The 18,145-nt window shown below is 39.2% G+C and overlaps 1 pseudogene; it reads right to left on the minus strand.

Moving 5' to 3' along the window:
• Nucleotides 1–401: 401 nt before the first annotated feature.
• Nucleotides 402–739, minus strand: LOC132485098 (large ribosomal subunit protein eL33-like; annotated as a pseudogene).
• Nucleotides 740–18,145: the final 17,406 nt, after the last annotated feature.

The following is an 18,145-nucleotide window of genomic DNA, read 5'->3' on the forward strand; positions in this document are numbered from 1 at the left end:
AATATTCACAGCCTCCCTTGACGTAAGTGCCATTCGTATTGTAGAGATGAGCACACAGATTCAGAGAGACTGATTCTCCCGCCCAAAGTCACACAGCTACTATGTGACTGAGCCAAATGTTCCCCTGCATTTTCACTCCTCACCTGAATGATTAGTCTTGTGGCTTTCTGTGGGACCCTGTTGTAATTCTCACCTTCCATGAGCTATAGTCACTCTTGAATTCATTCATTTGGTGAATATATCTTGAGTGCACTGTGCTGGGTCTTGCAGTGCAGCAGTGAACAACATAACTCAAGTCCAAGATCTCCCTGGGATGAGCAACCTCAGATTGATGTCAATACTGGATAACAATTGTTTTTTTGAACAAATCCACACTCTTTTTTATTTACTTTTCAATAACTTTAAATCCTTGAAGGGTACAGCATCACATGGATTCTGTGTTCAATAGCCTTAGCAGGAAGGTTGCTTCAGACTTTGGCATGAACCATGCCATTGTTTCCATGAGCATGAGTTCTTTCCCCAATTTACTCTGGTTTTGTTAGATTTCCCACCAGGATTTGCTGTGTTGTCCTTTGCTTTGTACACATAAGGACATCTCTTGCTGAGATAGAATTCGGTTTCATCTCAAGTATATACACCTTCAATTTTCAGGAGAGCTGTGTGCTCTCTCTGGTTCCATACCCCGCTTATAGCCAGCAGAAATGCCCTTGGACCACAGCCTTCCAGACATATTTGTCATTTTAGAAGTTCTGGTCCCAGGAGGCTTCCACAGGGTCTAAGATTCCTTTGATAACAATTGTTAACGTGGGGTCTTTAAGGCCTTCTTGCTTGTTTGCTGGCACAAACAATTTCCATTTTGGAAAGATGCTACTTCACTGGCTTGATTAAGTTTGGTCAAGAGTTTTCTTATTTTTTGTGCTTTTGCAGTGCATTATGCAGAAAGCAGTGGTGTGATTTTTATAAAACCACTTTGTTGAGGTATAAATGACATGTAAAAAGCTGTACATATTTAATGTATACAACTCGATGAGTTTGGTGATAGATATAAACCCATGAAACCATCACCGCTATGAAGGCCAAAAAGACATCCATCACGTCCCAAAGTTTCTTTCCACCCCTTTTATTATAATATCGTGTATATGTGTTGTAAGAAACATAAGATCAATCTTCTCAGCAAATTTTAAGTATCCAGTACAGTACTGAGATCTATAGGCACTATGCTATATAGTAGATAGTCAAAGAGTATAGAGTTTCAATTGTGTAGTATAAGTAACTTCTGGAGATCTGTACAGCATGTGATTTCCACATGATAATAAAAGCTATTTCCAAATGCAATTTTCTCTCTTTCTCTGTCTCTCTTATTTCCTCATCTAAGAATCAGAAACATGACCATCAGGCACTAATTCCACTAAATTATATCATTCCCCATTCCATGCTTTTAAAATATGAATTCTGGGTTGATTAGTCCGCTAGATTACCAGCACTTCAGTGTGAGTTCTATTCTACATCGTTCAATTTATGGCAGCAAGTGTCAGCAGAGCCTGAACATATTAGCTGCTTAAGAACAAAAAAAGACATGGATAGGGAGGAAAAAGAGAAAGAAATGTAAGCAAACTGTCAGGGTTCATTTGCATCTCAATGCAGCAGAGAAAGAAATCAAGGTGAGAGAGGTCATGAGCCCACCTTTGCATCCTCTCCCTCCTCCACTCCTCACTGTAGGACCAGAGGAGTGAAGGTAAAGCACTTGAGTTTGACCTGTTTTCCCCAGCTTACGGGCACAACCTAATAAACACCACCAAATGAACTGAATTTCATCATTGGCAAGATGCAATGGGGCAACACCTTTAAGATTCATCACTGAATTAAGAGTTAAGTGGGGGGCTTCCTTGGTGGCACAATGGTTGAGAGTCTGCCTGCCAATGCAGGGGACACGTGTTGATGCCCCGGTCCGGGAAGATCCCACATGCCGTGGAGTGGCTGGGCCTGTGAGCCATGGCCGCTGAGCCTGCGTGTCCGGAGCCTGTGCTCCGCAATGGGAGAGGCCACAACAGCGAGAGGCCCGCGTACCAAAAAAAAAAAAAAAAACAAAACAAAACAAAAAAAAAACAGTTACGTGGAATCCTCCCTACCTGCTCCATTTTTTAATTTTTACTAAGTAAAATACTAATTTTATTGATTTTTCTTTATATTTTTTATTGTATATAAAGTAAAAAGAAACAACGTTTGGACATCAGATGAGGCAGAAAACACAGATACAGCAATCATTGATCTAGGCAATGGATAAAGGCATAACTTTTTCCAGATCAGCCAGAATACACACCCACGGAGAAGTTAATCGATAAGATCAATGGACAACTCTGAAGGTTACAAGAAACAATGAGTTATTGAGGGCAAATAAAGGCATTGCCATAGACGTTTCTTTTGAAAACATCCATTCAATTTATTGAAGGACGGATTCATCTACCTTTCTACGTGTTGTGATAAAGATGACCCTGAGGGAGGTCAAGAAATCTTAGGTCTAAAGGTATGTACTGGGGAGAGTCTTTGTCCCTGTCCACTGCAGATCTTTTTATATTAGGATTTCTAATCAGAAATGGCAAAGCAAGATGAATGACTTTTATTCCTTGGGCTAAATAGACTGTACAGGTATACGTGTGTGAATATATAATTGTAACACTGTATGTGTACACAGAAAGTATTATTTGTCATTGTTACTATAACTATTTATTTCAATACCTTCTGTTAACTTGTCTAAGATAAAACTTGTGAAACGAACTGAATTGTACAATTTCCCTTGAAATCATGAGACTCATTGCTCATTCTCAGATTAGACACACATTGGTGGTAAGCAAAGAAAACTTCCAGCATGCTGAACAGGACTGCCTCTTTCTAGAGCAAGGCCTGGGGCAGAAGTCATCTCCCAGTCAACGCAGGCCAGATCCTGCTTCCAAGCATGTTTTGTTTATTCCAGCTGTTGTTTTAGAACATTTGTACATATTTAAATATTTAAATATCGGTAGTATTCCCACAAAACTCTGGATATTTATCTCCTCTTGAAAATCTGGATCTGACCACAGGTGGTCTCACATTCCCACATGGTCACCACTGGTTCAAGCCAAACAATTTTTTTCCCCTGTGGTTCCCACCCTGCCCCTTGTTCATTCACTTAACGACCCTGTAAGAATGTAAGTTTGTGACCCTTTGGTTAGGGGTTGGACTTCAGCTCCACGAATTCAACAACTTGAATCAAATTCACACAAGGTTGACTCAAGCACAAAAACATCTGTATTTCAGTATACAAAGAGCCTACCTGATAAATAAAATACCTATCTGCTAACCTACCATAAGAAGTATTGACCAAATTATTCTCCACAAGGGATCAGTGTGTTCTCTCCCAAGCATCTATGTCTATAAAAGAATCAAGCAGACAATGTTTGGTGACCCAGTAATTGATGCAAATAAGTGGTTAGATCATCTTAAAGACAAGCTGTCATATTAAGATGCACTATCTCCTTCTAAGATGCCCACCAACGGTATGTTCCTCCTTGGGCCATTTGCTCAGGAACTGAATTTTAAGATTTTTTTTTAACAGCCCCCAAATCTATGAAGATGGCTCAAAATAGGTGGGTGGGTCACTGCCCCTCTGTTCCCAACGACCACCATCACTAACATACACGCATACTTCAGTGAGAGCACCTCACATTTTTTACATTCTTTCTTATTTATGTTAAATAGTAAAATAATAATCATGGCAAATTTTAATGAAGATGAGAAGTAAAGAAAAAAGTTTTCAAAATATAGACAGTGATATCTTAAGGAAGTTTAATCTTTTTTAATTGAAGTATAGTTGATTTACAACACTGTGTTAGTTTCAAGTGTGCAGCATAGTGATTCATTTTTTTTCAGATTATATTTGATTATACGCTATTACAAGATATTGAATATAAGACACTGTGCCATACAGTAAATCCTTGCTGCTTATCTATTTTATGTAGAGCAGTTTGTATCTGTTAATCCCATACTCCTAATTTGTCCGTCCCCACTTTTAGTAGCTATAAGTTAGTTTTCTGTGTCTGTGAGTCTATTTCTGTTTTGTATATAGATTCATCTGTATTATTTTTTAGACTTCACATATAAGTAATATCATATAGTATTTGTCTTTCTCCAGACACTTCCATTCCCTGAGTTGCCTTTTCATTTTGCCAGTCATTTCCTTTGCTGTACAAAAGCTTTTAAGTTTGATTAGGCCCTGTTTGTTTATTTTTGCTTTTATTTCTTTTGCATTGGGAGACTGACTGAAGAAAATATTCCTATGATTTATGTTCAAGAATGTTTTGTCTATGTTCTCCTCTAGGAGTTTTACGGTGTCATGTCTTATATTTAGGTCTTTAGACCATCTTGAGTTTATTGTTTTATATCGTGTGAAGGAATGTTCTAATTTCATTGATTTACATGTAGCTGCCCAGCTTTCCCAGCACCACTTGTTACAGAGACTGTCTCTTCTCCATTGTACATTCTTGCCTCCTTTGTTGTAGATTAGTTGACCATAGGTGTGTGCCCCAGACATAGAGAATGGACTTGAGGACACGGGGGGTGGGGAGGGTAAGCTGGGATGAAGGAAGAGAGTGGCACTGACATATATATACTACCAAATGTAAAATAGATAGCTAGTGGGAAGCAGCTGCATAGCACAGGGAGATCAGCTCTGTGCTTTGTCATCACCTAGAGGGCTGGGATAGGGAGGGTGGGAGGGAGACGCAAGAGGGAGGGGATATGGGGATATATGTATATGTATAGCTGACTCACTTTGTTATACAGCAGAAACTAACACAGCATTGTAAAGCAATTATACTCCAATAAAGATGTTTTAAAAAAAGAATAAAAATAAATAAATACACTATTGTATATATGAATAATATATATTTACTCAACATGAAGAAATAGTATTTTCAATGTCTTTATCAAAACTCAGTCTGTATTTAAAGCCAAACTCTTATGTCCTGTAGAAAAGGTGCAGAATAACAAAGGAATATTTCTCTCTCAACTATGGATAACATAAAGCTTTCCTGGAATTCAGTTTGACTTTCTTGGAAAAAAAAAGTTTTAATAGAGTTAATAATTCGTTTAGAGTGGAAACGTGTGCATTTGTTCTCTGGCAGCAATAAATTAATTTTCTGATATATAAAAAAAAGAATATTATCATTTATATAATGGGTGGTCTGGATAAGGGAAACCTAGAGATACACAGATATAAACAAAAGCCCAGCTTCATTTTTCTGGTTTTTATCTAATTTGAAATATTCCAAGTGGTAGAACTTTCTATCTATTCTCCTGAGAGCCCTTCTATTAGTCAAATATTTCTAATTATCAGGAAGCATTTCCTGACATTCAGTCTAAATTTTTATCTTTCTTATGGCATTATATAATTTAGTTAATTATATTATCCTGTTAGCAGATGAAAAATATTTATCTTGTTACCCATTTTCTTGTTATTGCAGCACGACTATGTGGATCTAAAGCAAACGGGAAGTGAAGTGACTATTGTTTTATTTCCTTCTTCTGCCCTATAGATACAGAGAGTCAGATCAATAAAAAACAGAATACAGGGTGATTATGTGCCACCGCACAATTGGTCACTGTCACTATCTATGTATGAAGGGGAAGGATGTTCTCCTAGGAAGGCTGTTTTCTCCCCCAAGAAGCAAGATATTTGGTAATCTATTTTTGTTTGTCTGAGTTTCTCCTGCTGGCTATTAGTAACTGTTATAGGGAGGAACAAAGAAAACTGTAAGAATCAGTCTTAAGATTCTGAAATTAACAGCAAAAAATGTAATCCATATTGTTTGCATATAATACTAACCTAAAGTTCGCTCAGACGTGAGTAAAATGTTAGGCTCTGAAAAGTCAGAAGTAAGCTACAAGTCCTCTTGTTAAGATGAATGGGAGAGAAAAAAACCCACTGATTGAGTCACATGGCTGTTTCTGTAGCAGGTGCCTGAAGCAACTATTTTCCAAAGGACGGCTGATAAAAACAGGAGATGGGAAAATCAATACTTTGGGCCAATACTGGTCACAGTTCACTAAGACAGCAAGCTTGGGAAAAGCCAAGGAAAAATATGCCTTTCCTCTGAAGCATCTGAGTCAAGGTTCCTCAGGTGTCTGCCTTCTCTCTTAAGTCACTGGGTCTCCATAGTCTTTGACACCTTAATAACTAGAGTCAACATCACTAAATGCCCTTCTGGGCATATTTCACTTGGTGAAACAATAAATAGTCATATGAAAAATCTTAAAAACTCAAGGTCTGCATGGGCCAGAACTCCCGGGCTATTTTATACCAGCCCACCCTCCACCTTACTCTCCATATTTAAACATGCCACTTTTCTTGAAATAGTAATCACCAAAGTACAGAAGCTTGGTTCAAAATATTCATAGTAGTATTTACTGGGACTATGTTGATTTAAGTCTACTCATAATCTTGAATTTTAAGGGCTATTACATTTTAATTTAATAAAAATTGCATCGAGTGCATCTTAAAAGCTACTTGAATGCATATTCTGTTTGTCTTATTAATTCATTTAACCTCATCACAAATTCAGAGAAAACGACTTAGTTCATGGTGTGAGATGACAAACCAGGACAACTCTTGGGAGGGGAGAACTCTGTCAGTATCTCTTCCTGAGCCCAGGAAATGATGAATCTGGGGTCACAGTATCACTGACAATATTTGGTGGGAAAAACAAAGCATGGCAAATGCACTGGATGATGACAATAGAAGTGCTTCTGTGACAGGTTGCAAGAGTCTTACAAGCTGTATCAGAGACTTGGAATACTAAGGACCACATCTGAAAAGGAAAGCCCAGGTCAGTTTTGTGTTTCCCTTGGTAATCAGCACTAAAGACCTTTGAAAAGTATTAAGCCTAGTGGGCTTAAATTAACGTTCCAAGTCTCTCTAATCTATCCACCCACCTCCCACTGCCTTTTTTTGGCACATCCAATAATAAGGATAATTCCTTTTAAATTATTTCTGGGCAGCATTTCCCTCCTTGATAACAATGTATCCTGCTCAATGAGCACTATAGACTTCAGAACATGGTAATCTACAACAGGCAGAATCGTCTCCACCAAATGCAGAAATCTGATAATGCAGTGGGGGAAGACTTAGTGCCCTTGAGTTTGCTCTAGGGCCAAACCCACCAGTGTGGACTCACCTTCCATGTCCAGCCAGGGCAGCTCCGGAGCCCTGAGAGGTGGAACTCCAGTTAGGGGAAGCCTGAGGGGCTGGTGCGGCAGACTTTCTCTGGGAGGGCCACCTAGCACCATGTGGCACATCGATTGCAAAGCCACTAGGGGGTTCTCCAGAGTGGCCAGAGTGCCAGTAGAGACAGAACAAGAACTTTAGAGGAAGCCCAACCCTGGGTTTGGAGGGAACACACTTCCAAAGTTCTCAAACGATTGCCAGCATCTGCAGGACGTCCCAGTGTCCATCTCCTCTCTCTCATGGTCTAATTTTCTTCCTGGGACACTTTTCCTGGCATTCTAGATTCTTAAATCAAGGACATTCAGTAAATCATGCAGGCCTGCCCAGTAGCATTTTAGAGCTGGTGTTTCTAAATCCTTTCTCTCTTGGTGTACAACTCTTCCATCTTCCAAGGGTTATGCCTAAGGTCTCCAATCTCCTGGTGACACCATAACCAATGAAACATTTTGTAAAGTCATCTCACTCAACTCAATGTTTCATTTTTTAGGAAAGAAATTGGTGTAATGTGATTAGCTAGGCAGAACTTTCATCCTTGTCTTATGAGGAAATGATGTCACCATTTTGAAAGGAAACATCAAAGAAGCAACCAACAAAGGCCAGCAAGCGGGTGAGAACCATTGTCTCTCTAGGCAGGAACAATTTTGTACTGTTAGAGACTACTTTCTCTTGGTAATTCTCCTCTGGATTTTCTCTCTGCTGCCCACACACCAATCTTTCATCCCCTTTCCTCATCCCACCCTGCATTTGGTGGCAAAGGTCAACCACATCCATAAAAACATGACACAAGTGTTTCTAAAACAAAATCTTTCCTAGCTTAGCCATGACTACTACTAGAGCAATCCAAAATATGAAAGGGCTGCCCACCCAGATGATTTGGAAAATCCAATTCAAAAAGAAACTTTGTTCTGGAGAAACATGAAATGTATCCACTGAAACAAATTAAGCTCTTTCACTGGTAAAAATAAAAATGATCCAGGCAAATCAAAGTGCCACTTGTTACAGAGATTGTTATGTCTGCTTGGTCGAATGTTCGACTGACACCTTCTACCAAGTTTAATTGCCTCCGTAGCATTCTATTTGGTGTTGGGTTTCCTGTTTGTCTAATCAAGGCAGCAAAGTACACCATGTGCTCTTCTCACAGGGCATATCCTGCTTCACCCACTAACTGTCAAGATTTGGGAAAAGGTCAACTAAGCTTATCTAAACACCTACTACAAATCATGAAATTTTGAATGCCTATCTTTATTCAAAGATAACATAAATCAAAGTGCATACTTATTATAAAATAGCTTGGTCTGCTTAATATTCTTGCCCAAAGAATTCACCATTTCAATAATAATATTAATATACTTATGACCTCTTTATTAACGTTTTATAGATTAGAAAGTGTGTGTACACATATAACTTTATTCACTTTTAAAACAGCATTTGGAACTAGGTAATATTATTTTTCTTGTTTTATTATGGATGAGGAAATAGTTGTTCAAACAATGTACATATTCGGGCTCACAAATGTATAGCCAGAGTAGTAAGCAAAGATTCCATTATACCACATTACCTCCCATGAATTCTTAGACTGAAGAATGGATAGTTCGTGAACTTGTAATTAGTGATTAAACACATGAGGAAGAGATAGGTTCCTGATATTGTATCTGAAGCTTGATCGCTCCCTTTTCTTTCCAGAGCAGTACAGCATCAAGACAGCCTGGGACCTGGGACCATTTGCTGCAGTGCTTTCACCTGGACACACCTCTCCTCAAGCAACAAAATACAAAGAAACTATAAGGGACTAAAAATAACTGCGTGCATGCACAACTGGGGCAAATTATGGACAAAAGATACAAAAAAGACCAGAAAGACCAACTGCCACTTCTGAAGAGCAGGGAGCAAAAACAGATACTGTGCATGCCCACTGCCCTCAACACCACCAAAAGGGTGGGCAAGCCACCCCTCCAGCCTGACCCCTGGACACACCTCTACCCCATGTAAGGAACCAGCTCGGCTCCCCCCTCCCTTCCCCCGCCCCAGCAAGCAAGTCAGCAAGGGAAACTGTTACTTTTTCTCCCTCCCGGCTGCTGCAGCAGGGGCCCCAATAAACCCTTGCCTGAATTTCTTGTCTGCCCTCTGATCAATTTCTATTGATTAAGGAGGCTAAGAACCCTGGTGGGTAACAACATAATATCCTACCCTAGTCATCCTGAGCTGATTAGTGGCACCAAATGATGACCCCAAGTTACATGGAGAACCCAAAGTTGCTATCCCCACTCTGAATAGTTTCATGGCATGAAACGCCAAGGAACATCACAACGGTACATACAAAATCTCAGATTATGGTAGAGGAGGACACAAGGGAGATTCTTGACCTTGTCATCTCTTTGTTTTGTTGCTAAAAGTTTAACAGCTATAGAATTTGAGGGCATTCGATGCTGGGATTAGAGAGTATCATCTTTAGTTTTTTTTGAATGATATTATTCTTCTGCCCTTGAAGCTGCATGTGTCAGAGGGCAAGATATCCTGATTGGTCCTGGGATTGTTAAGCCAAGGCACTGTGCATCCATTCCTTAGTTCAATTACAGAAGAACATAGCTGGTGCACCCTTTGTAAAAACACAGTTTTCTGATACAGGGTAAAGGCATAGCAATCTCTCATTAGAATTTAAGCTCTATGAGGACAGGGATATTTTTCTGCTTTGTTCACTGCTATTTCCTTATTGCCTGTAAAAGTGCCTGATACATCATAAGGATTGAATAGGTAATATTTGGATGGAGAATCTATATATATTTAAAAATCAACATATTCTCAGCTATGACCATCCTAACCTTAAGGGAGATGGTGTGGTGGAGACTTATTATAGGCCTTAGTACTCACTTCCCCCATTCCTCCCTGTAACAAGACCCTTAATTTTTATCTGGGTGAATGGCTATTTAGAAGAAAGATTGAATTTCTCCCTCTCCCTGTCAACTAGGCATGGCCCTGTGGCTGGGTTCTGATGCATAAGGGGAACCTCTTGTCCAAGTTAAGGTGGGTTCCCTTGCCTCCTTCCTGCTGACTGGGTTGTCTGTACGATGGCTGGGATGCCAGAGGCCATGATGTAGGAGGCTTCTGTTGAGGATGGAGGAGCAATTCCATGGATACAGTTAGGAACCCTGACAACCACAGCACTAGTACCAGACGTCTTTTACACAAGAAGTAAATAAAACTCAGTCTTGAATAAGCCACTGCTATTTTCGGTTTTCTGTCACTCACAGTCAGAACTAATCCTAATGGATACAAATGCACTGTCATACATAGTATTAGTGATAGAGAAATAAATATCTTTCTGGAATACATTTATAAAGTTATCTAACCATTGGCTTAACACATCACATTTATTTATATAGTCTTAGATTTGTGTTTCCTGAAAATTAATGGTATGATGTGTTGCTCTGGCTTGCAATCAATGCTGATGTTTTTATTTTTATATTTTTTTTACACAGCAGGTTCCAATTAGTCATCAATTTTATACACATCAGTGTATACATGTCAATCCCAATCGCCCAATTCATCACACCACCACAACCATCCCCCACCGCTTTCCTCCTTTTTAGCCAAATTCATTGATTAGCTCCAGTAGTTCCAGGATTCTCTATGTATAGTATCATGTCATCTGCAAACAGTGACAGTTTTACTTCTTCTTTTCCAATTTGGATTCCTATTATTTCTTTTTCTTCACTGATTGCTGTGGCTAGGACTTCCAAAACTATGTTGAATAATAGTGGTGAGAATGGACATCCTTGTATTGTTCCTGATCTTAGAGGAAATGCTTTCAGTTTTTCACCATTGAGAATGATGTTTGCCGTGGGTTTGTCGTATATGGCCTTTATTATGTTGAGGTAGGTTCCCTCTATGCCCATTTTCTGGAGAGTTTTTATCATAAATGGGTGTTGAATTTTGTCAAAAGCTTTTTCTGCATCTATTGAGATGATCATATGATTTTATTCTTCAATTTGTTAAGATGGTGTATCACGTTGATTGATTTGCATATATTGAAGAATCCTTGCATCCCTGGGATAAATCCCACTTGATCATGGTGTATGATCTTTTAATGTGTTGTTGGATTCTGTTTGCTAGTATTTTGTTGAGGATTCTTACATCTATATTCATCAGTGATATTGGTCTGTAGTTTTCTTTTTTTGTAGTATCTTTGTCTGGTTTTGGTATCAGGGTGATGGTGACCTCATAGAATGAGTTTGGGAGTGTTCCTTCCTCTGCAATTTTTTGAAAGAGTTTGAGAAGGATGGGTGTTATCTCTTCTCTAAACGTTTGATAGCATTCACCTGTGAAGCCATCTGGTCCTGCACTTTTTCTTTGTTGGAAGATTTTTAATTACAATTTCAATTTCATTACTTGTGATTGGTCTGTTCATATTTTCTATTTCTTCCTGGTTCAGTCTTGGAAGGTTATAACTTTCTAAGAATTTGTCCATTTCTTCCAGGTTGTCCATTTTATTGGTATAGAGTTGCTTGTAGTAGTCTCTTTGGATGCTTTGTATTTCTGTGGTGTCCGTTGTAATTTCTCCTTTTTCATTTTTAACTTTACTGATTTGGGTCCTTTCCCTCTTTTTCTTCATGAGTCTGGCTAATGGTTTATCAATTTTGTTTAGCTTCTCAAAGAACCAGCTTTTAGTTTTACTGATCTTTGCTATTGTTTTCTTGGTTTCTATTTCATTTACTTCTGCTCTGATCTTTATGATTTCTTCTGCTAACTTTGGGTTTTGTTTGCTCTTGTTTCTCTAGCTCCTTTAGGTGTAAGATTAGATTGTTTATTTGAGATTTTTCTTGTTTCTTGAGGTAGGTTTGTATAGCTATAAACTTCCCTCTTAGAACTGCTTTTGCTGCATCCCATAGGTTTTGGATTGTCGTGTTTTCATTGTCATTTGTCTCTAGGTATTTTTTGATTTCCTCTTTGATTTCTTCAGTGATCGCTTGGTTATTTACTAACGTAATGTTTAGCCTACATGTGTTTCTGATTTTTACATTTTTTTCCCTGTTATTCATTTCTAATCTCATAGCGTTGTGATCAGAAATGATGCTTGATATGATTTCAATTTTCTTAAATTTATTGAGGCTTGATTTGTGACCCAAGATGTGATCTATCCTGGAGAATGTTCCGTGGGCACTTGAGAAGAAAGTGTAATCTGCTGTTTTTGGATGGAATGTCCTATAAATATCAATTAAATCTATCTGGTCTATTGTGTCATTTAAAGCTTGTGTTTCCTTGTTAATTTTCTGCTTGGATGATCTGTCCATTGTTGTAAGTGAGGTGTTAAAGTCCCCCACTATTATTGTGTTACTGTCGATTTCCTCTTTTATAGCTGTTAGCAGTTGCCTTATGTATGGAGGCGCTCCTATGTTGGGTGCATATATATTTATAATTGTCATATCTTCTTCTTGGATTGATCCCTTGATCATTATGTAGTTTCCTTCCTTGTCTCTTGTAACCTTCTTTATTTTAAAGTATATTTTATCTGATATGAGTATTGCTACTCCAGCTTTCTTTTGATTTCCATTTGCATGGGATATCTTTTTCCATCCCCTCACTTTCAGTGTGTTATGTGTCCCTAGGTCTGAAGTGGGACTCTTGTAGACAGCGTATATATGGGTCTTGTTTTTGTATCCATTCAGCAAGACTGTGTCTTTTGGCTGGAGCATTTAATCCATTCATGTTTAAGGTAATTATCCTTATGCAGGTTCCTATGGCCATTTTCTTAATTGTTTTGGGTTTGTTTTTGTAGGTCTTTTTCTTCTCTTGTGTTTCCCACTTAGAGAAGTTCCTTTAGCATTTGTTGTAGAGCTGGTTTGGTGGTGCTGAGTTCTCTTAGATTTTGCTTGTCTGTAAAGCTTTTGATTTATCTATCAAATCTGAATGAGATCTTTGCTGGGTAGAGAAATCTTGGTTGTAGGTTCTTACCTTTCATCGGTTTAAGTATATCATGCCACTCCCTTCTGGCTTGTAGAGTTTCTGCTGAGAAATCAGCTGTTAACCTTATGGGAATTCCCTTGTATGTTATTTGTCATTTTTCCCTTGCTGCTTTCAATAATTTTTCTTTGTCTTTAATTTTTACCACGTTGATTACTATGTGTCTTAGCATGTTTTGCCTTGGGTTTATCCTGTATGGGACTCTCTGCACTTCCTGGACTTGGGTGGCTATTTCCTTTCCCATGTTAGGGAAGGTTTCGACTATAACCTCTTCAAATATTTTCCCTGGTCCTTTCTCTCTCTCTTCACCTTCTGGGACCCCTACAATGCAAATGTTGTTGCATTTAATGTTGTCCCAGAGGTCTCTTAGGCTGTCTTCATTTCTTTTCATTCTTTCTTCTTTATTCTGTTCTGCGGCAGTGAATTCCACCATTCTGTCTTCCAGGTCACTTATCCGTTCTGCCTCAGTTATTTTGCTATTGATTCCTTCTAGTGTAGTTTTCATTTCAGTTATTGTATTGTCCATCTCTGTTTGTTTGCTCTTTAATTCTTCTAGGTCTTTGTTAAACATTTCTTACATCTTCTCAATCTTTGCCTCCATTGTTTTTCTGAGGTCCTGGATCAGCTTCACTATCCTTATTCTGAATTATTTTTCTGGAAGGTTACCTATCTCCACTTCATTTAGTTGTTTTTCTGGGGTTTTATCTTGTTCCTTCATCTGGTACATAGTCCTCTGCCTTTTCATCTTGTCTGTCTTTCTGTGAATGTGGTTTTTGTTCCACAGGCTGAAGGATTGTAGTTCTTGCTTCTGCTGTCTGCCCTCTGGTGGATGAAGCTATCTAAGATGCTTGTGCAAGTTTCCTGATGGGAGGGACTGGTGGTGAGTAGAGCTGACTGTTGCTCTGGTGGGTGGAGCTCAATAAAACTTTAATCCGCTTGACTGCTGATGGGTGGAACTGGGTTACCTCCCTGTTGGTTGTTTGGCCCAAGGCAACCCAACACTGGAGCCTACCTGGGCTCTTTGGTGGGGTTAATGGTGACTCTGGGAGGTCTCACACCAAGGAGTACTTCCCAGAACTTCTGCTGCCAGTGTCCTTGTCCCCACGGTGAACCACAGCCACACCCCGCCTCTGTAGGAGAACCTCCAACACTAGCAGGTAGGTCTGGTTCAGTCTCCCCTGGGGTCACTGCTCCTTCTCCTGGGACCCAATGCCCACACTACTTTGTGTGTCACCTCCAAGAGAGGAGTCTCTGTTTCCCCCAGTCCTGTCGAAGTCCTGCAATCAAATCCCACTAGCCTTCAAATTCTGATTCTCTAGGAATTCCTCCTCCCATTGCCAGACCCCCAGGTTGGGAAGCCTGACGTGGGGCTCAGAACCTTCACTCCAGTGGGTGGACTTCTGTGGTGTAAGTGTTCTCCAGTCTGTGAGTCACCCACCCAGTGGTTACAGGATTTGATTTTACTGTGATTGTGCCCCTCCTACAGTCTCATTGTGACTTCTCCTTTGTCTTTGGATGTGAGGTATCTTTTTTGGTGAGTTCCAGTGTCCTCCTGTCGATGGTTGTCCAGCAGCTAGCTGTGATTCTGGTGTTCTTGCAAGAGGGAGTGAGAGCACGTCCTTCTACTCTGCCATCTTGTTTCTATATCCAATATTGATGTATTTTAAGAAACCCAATTCCTCAACTGTGTTGCATGGTAGAGTTTCAGAAGAAACATCTGCACACCATGTTTCTTGCTGTCATTAATGCTTAGTACATGGAGCTTATAGGGAGGGGATTATTGAAGATGAAGAAGAATCTTAACATCTCAGCACTTTCTCAGTCTGGTTTCTTCATCACAGCTTTACTCCTTGGTTTGAAGCAAATTCTCAAAAAGCAAACAAAAAAAAACGACCTATACATTTTCAGAGGTGTGGCAAAACAACAGGCCAAACACAGAGTAATTGCTTTCCCACTAACATAATGTACTTTCTGTGAGCAAACTAATTCCTACGTATGACTTCAAATACACCTCTACCCTAGTGATCCTATATTCTTTTGTTTCTCAAACTTTTCTTAAATAATATTTTCTTGATGTACATTGTGTTAATTCTTAAAGCCAATAGTTTATCAAAATTCATTTTATTTATTTAGTTATTTATTTTATTATTATTATTATTATTTTCTTGTGGTATGTGGCCCTCTCACTGTTGTGGCCTCTCCCATTGCGGAGCACAGGCTTCAGACATACAGGCTCAGCAGCCATGGCTCATGAGCCCAGCTGCTCCGTGACATGTGGGATCTTCCAAGACCAGGGCACGAACCCGTGTCCCCTGCATCAGCAGGCAGACTCTCAACCACTGCGCCACCAGGGAAGCCCCATTTTATTTATTTTTTATTAAAGAAAAATATCCATAGTAAATAAGCTTTTTACTATCAGCACCTTTCACACTAACTTTTCCCCCAATCCCAAAAGGGTTTCTTGCTATCACTATCTCTTTCTTATTAAGAATTACTGCTTTCTGACAAATACCATATATCACTTATATGTGTAATCTAAAATATGACACAAAGGAACTTATCTATGAAACAGAAACACTCACAGTCATAGAGAACAGACTTGTGGTTGCTAAGGGGGAGGAGAGGTGGGGGTGAGATGAATTGGGTGTTTGGGATTAGCTGATGCAAGCTGTTATACATAGAATAGATAAACAACAAGGTCCGACTGTATAGCACAGGGAACTATAGTCAATATCCTGTGATAAACCATAATGGAAAAGAATATAAAAAAGAATGTATGTATATATTTATATATATATATATAAATAACAAATATATTCATTATTAAATATATATTTATATATTATTAAATATATTTATTTATATACATAAATAACTGAATCACTTTGCTGTATAACAAAAATTAATACATTTGTAAATCAAGTATACTTCAATAAAATAAAATTTAAAAAAGAAAAGGAACAAATTAATGACTTCTTCTTGGTCTTATGTTCAACTGTATCTTGGATAGGTTTTTCAAGCTTAGCATTTTCCTATTTGAAGATAACATATTCAGACCCCCTCCACACTTGTTCCCCCTCCTCTGTTTCTCATGTTGATGAAGACATTATAATAGTCTCAGTGGCCTGAGCCAGAAACTTGGGAGTTACCCAGAACTTTATGTTCTATATTCATTTGGTCACCAGCTCATCAATGTCAACTCAAAGGCTTGCCTTTCATTCTTTTGCCCACTACCTTATTTAATTTTCATCACTTCTTGCATGAATGTTATCCAGAGTCTTCAAACTCTGCTTCCAATCTCATCCCACTTCAGCTTACCCTCTGCCCTGCAATCACAGAGCTCTGACTGCAGTGGAAGCCTAGACAGCTAATCTCTTAACTCCTGAGCTGAGCAAGTCTGAGCAGAGGATCTGAGCACTGCCTGGCTCTTTGGCTTCATCTACCAGCTTTCCTTTGAATCCTACACTTCTGTCTTTGCAGAGTCTGCAGTTTATGGCAGATTGGGGCAAGGGTTTTGAGCTTAGCCGTGTATTCACCTCCATAGTCTCATTTTCCTCCAGACAGCCTTTAAAACTTAGCAGAACTGCATGCTCTGGAACACTCTCTTGACCCCTGACCTTGGCTAAGGGTCAAGTCTTACCGTGTGGAATCTATTTGACTAGATTATGAGCAATCTAATAGTGGAGACTATCCTCTGCCTCTATCTCCAGTACCAAGTATGGAAATTCACATCTAGTGGGTTCTTAAAAGTCAGTTGCTTGGGTCTTCCCTGGTGGTGCAGTGGTTGAGAGTCCGCCTGCCGATGCAGGGGATGTGGGTTCATGCCCCGGTCCGGGAAGATCCCACATGCCACGGAGTGGCTGGGCCCGTGAGCCATGGCCGCTGAGCCTGTGTGTCCGGAACCTGTGCTCTGCAATGGGAGAGGCCACAACAGTGAGATGCCCGCGTACCACAAAAAAGAAAAAAAAAAAAGTCAGTTGCTTGAATGAGTATGTAAACCTCCATTTGAATCACCCAGGCCCCTTAACAAAGAGCCATGGACTTTCAAAATAGTCTTGTTTCTCTCCATTCTCTACGTATTTTTCAAACTGCATTTCTCCTGCTTAGGAAAATGTGGTAAATTCAGGTGGATTAACTCACTTCTATAGAGTAGTTTATTTTTTTAAACATATCTTCAAGTTCTACCTGACTTAGTTTTCTTCCAAACATGGAATCAAAGCAACAATTCAACCAGGTTCATTTACATCTTTATTTTATTTTGTTTTTAGAGCTTCTGGCTTTGTGTGCAGACAATTCACAGATGATTATAAGTCTATGATAACTGAACATTAGAAAATTTATCTCTTATGAGGCAATCATGCTTGGCATGGCCAAAATTGTAATGGTTGGTCACGTACTTATGATCTAAAGGAGAAGTAGACCATGACTAATCCTGTCCTGGGATGAAGGTTAAGCAGAATAAGAAAGAAATTTATACTGAGTATCTACTGTGTGTCAAATGCCGTGTGGAGGTTCACGGCGTTAAATGAAATCCTCACAGACAACCTATGAAGTAGGTATGATTATCACAGTGGGACAACCAAACCAAACACAATGAGATAGAGACAAAGGATAGTCTCAGCTGTGAAAACAGACCCACACTGTTTCCAGCACCCCAGACAACAAGTGTGTCATTATCACCCATGGGGACCCCTGGCATGAAAACATGAGTGTATGCTTCGGGCTGAAAGTGTTCACGAATCTGTTTTTCTTTAATTCCACTAGCTAATGACTTGTTTGAATGTAATCATGTAGCTTTTTGAAAAAAATAAACGTTTTATTTCAGAAGAATTTTATAAATATTTCTAGGAAAATTATAAAGCTAGTACAGAGAATTCTCATATACATTATGCTTAGTTTCTTCTAGTGTTAACTTCTTACATTAGTGAG

The sequence above is a fragment of the Mesoplodon densirostris genome, chromosome 3 (assembly GCF_025265405.1).
Source record: "Mesoplodon densirostris isolate mMesDen1 chromosome 3, mMesDen1 primary haplotype, whole genome shotgun sequence".
NCBI lineage: Eukaryota > Metazoa > Chordata > Mammalia > Artiodactyla > Ziphiidae > Mesoplodon > Mesoplodon densirostris.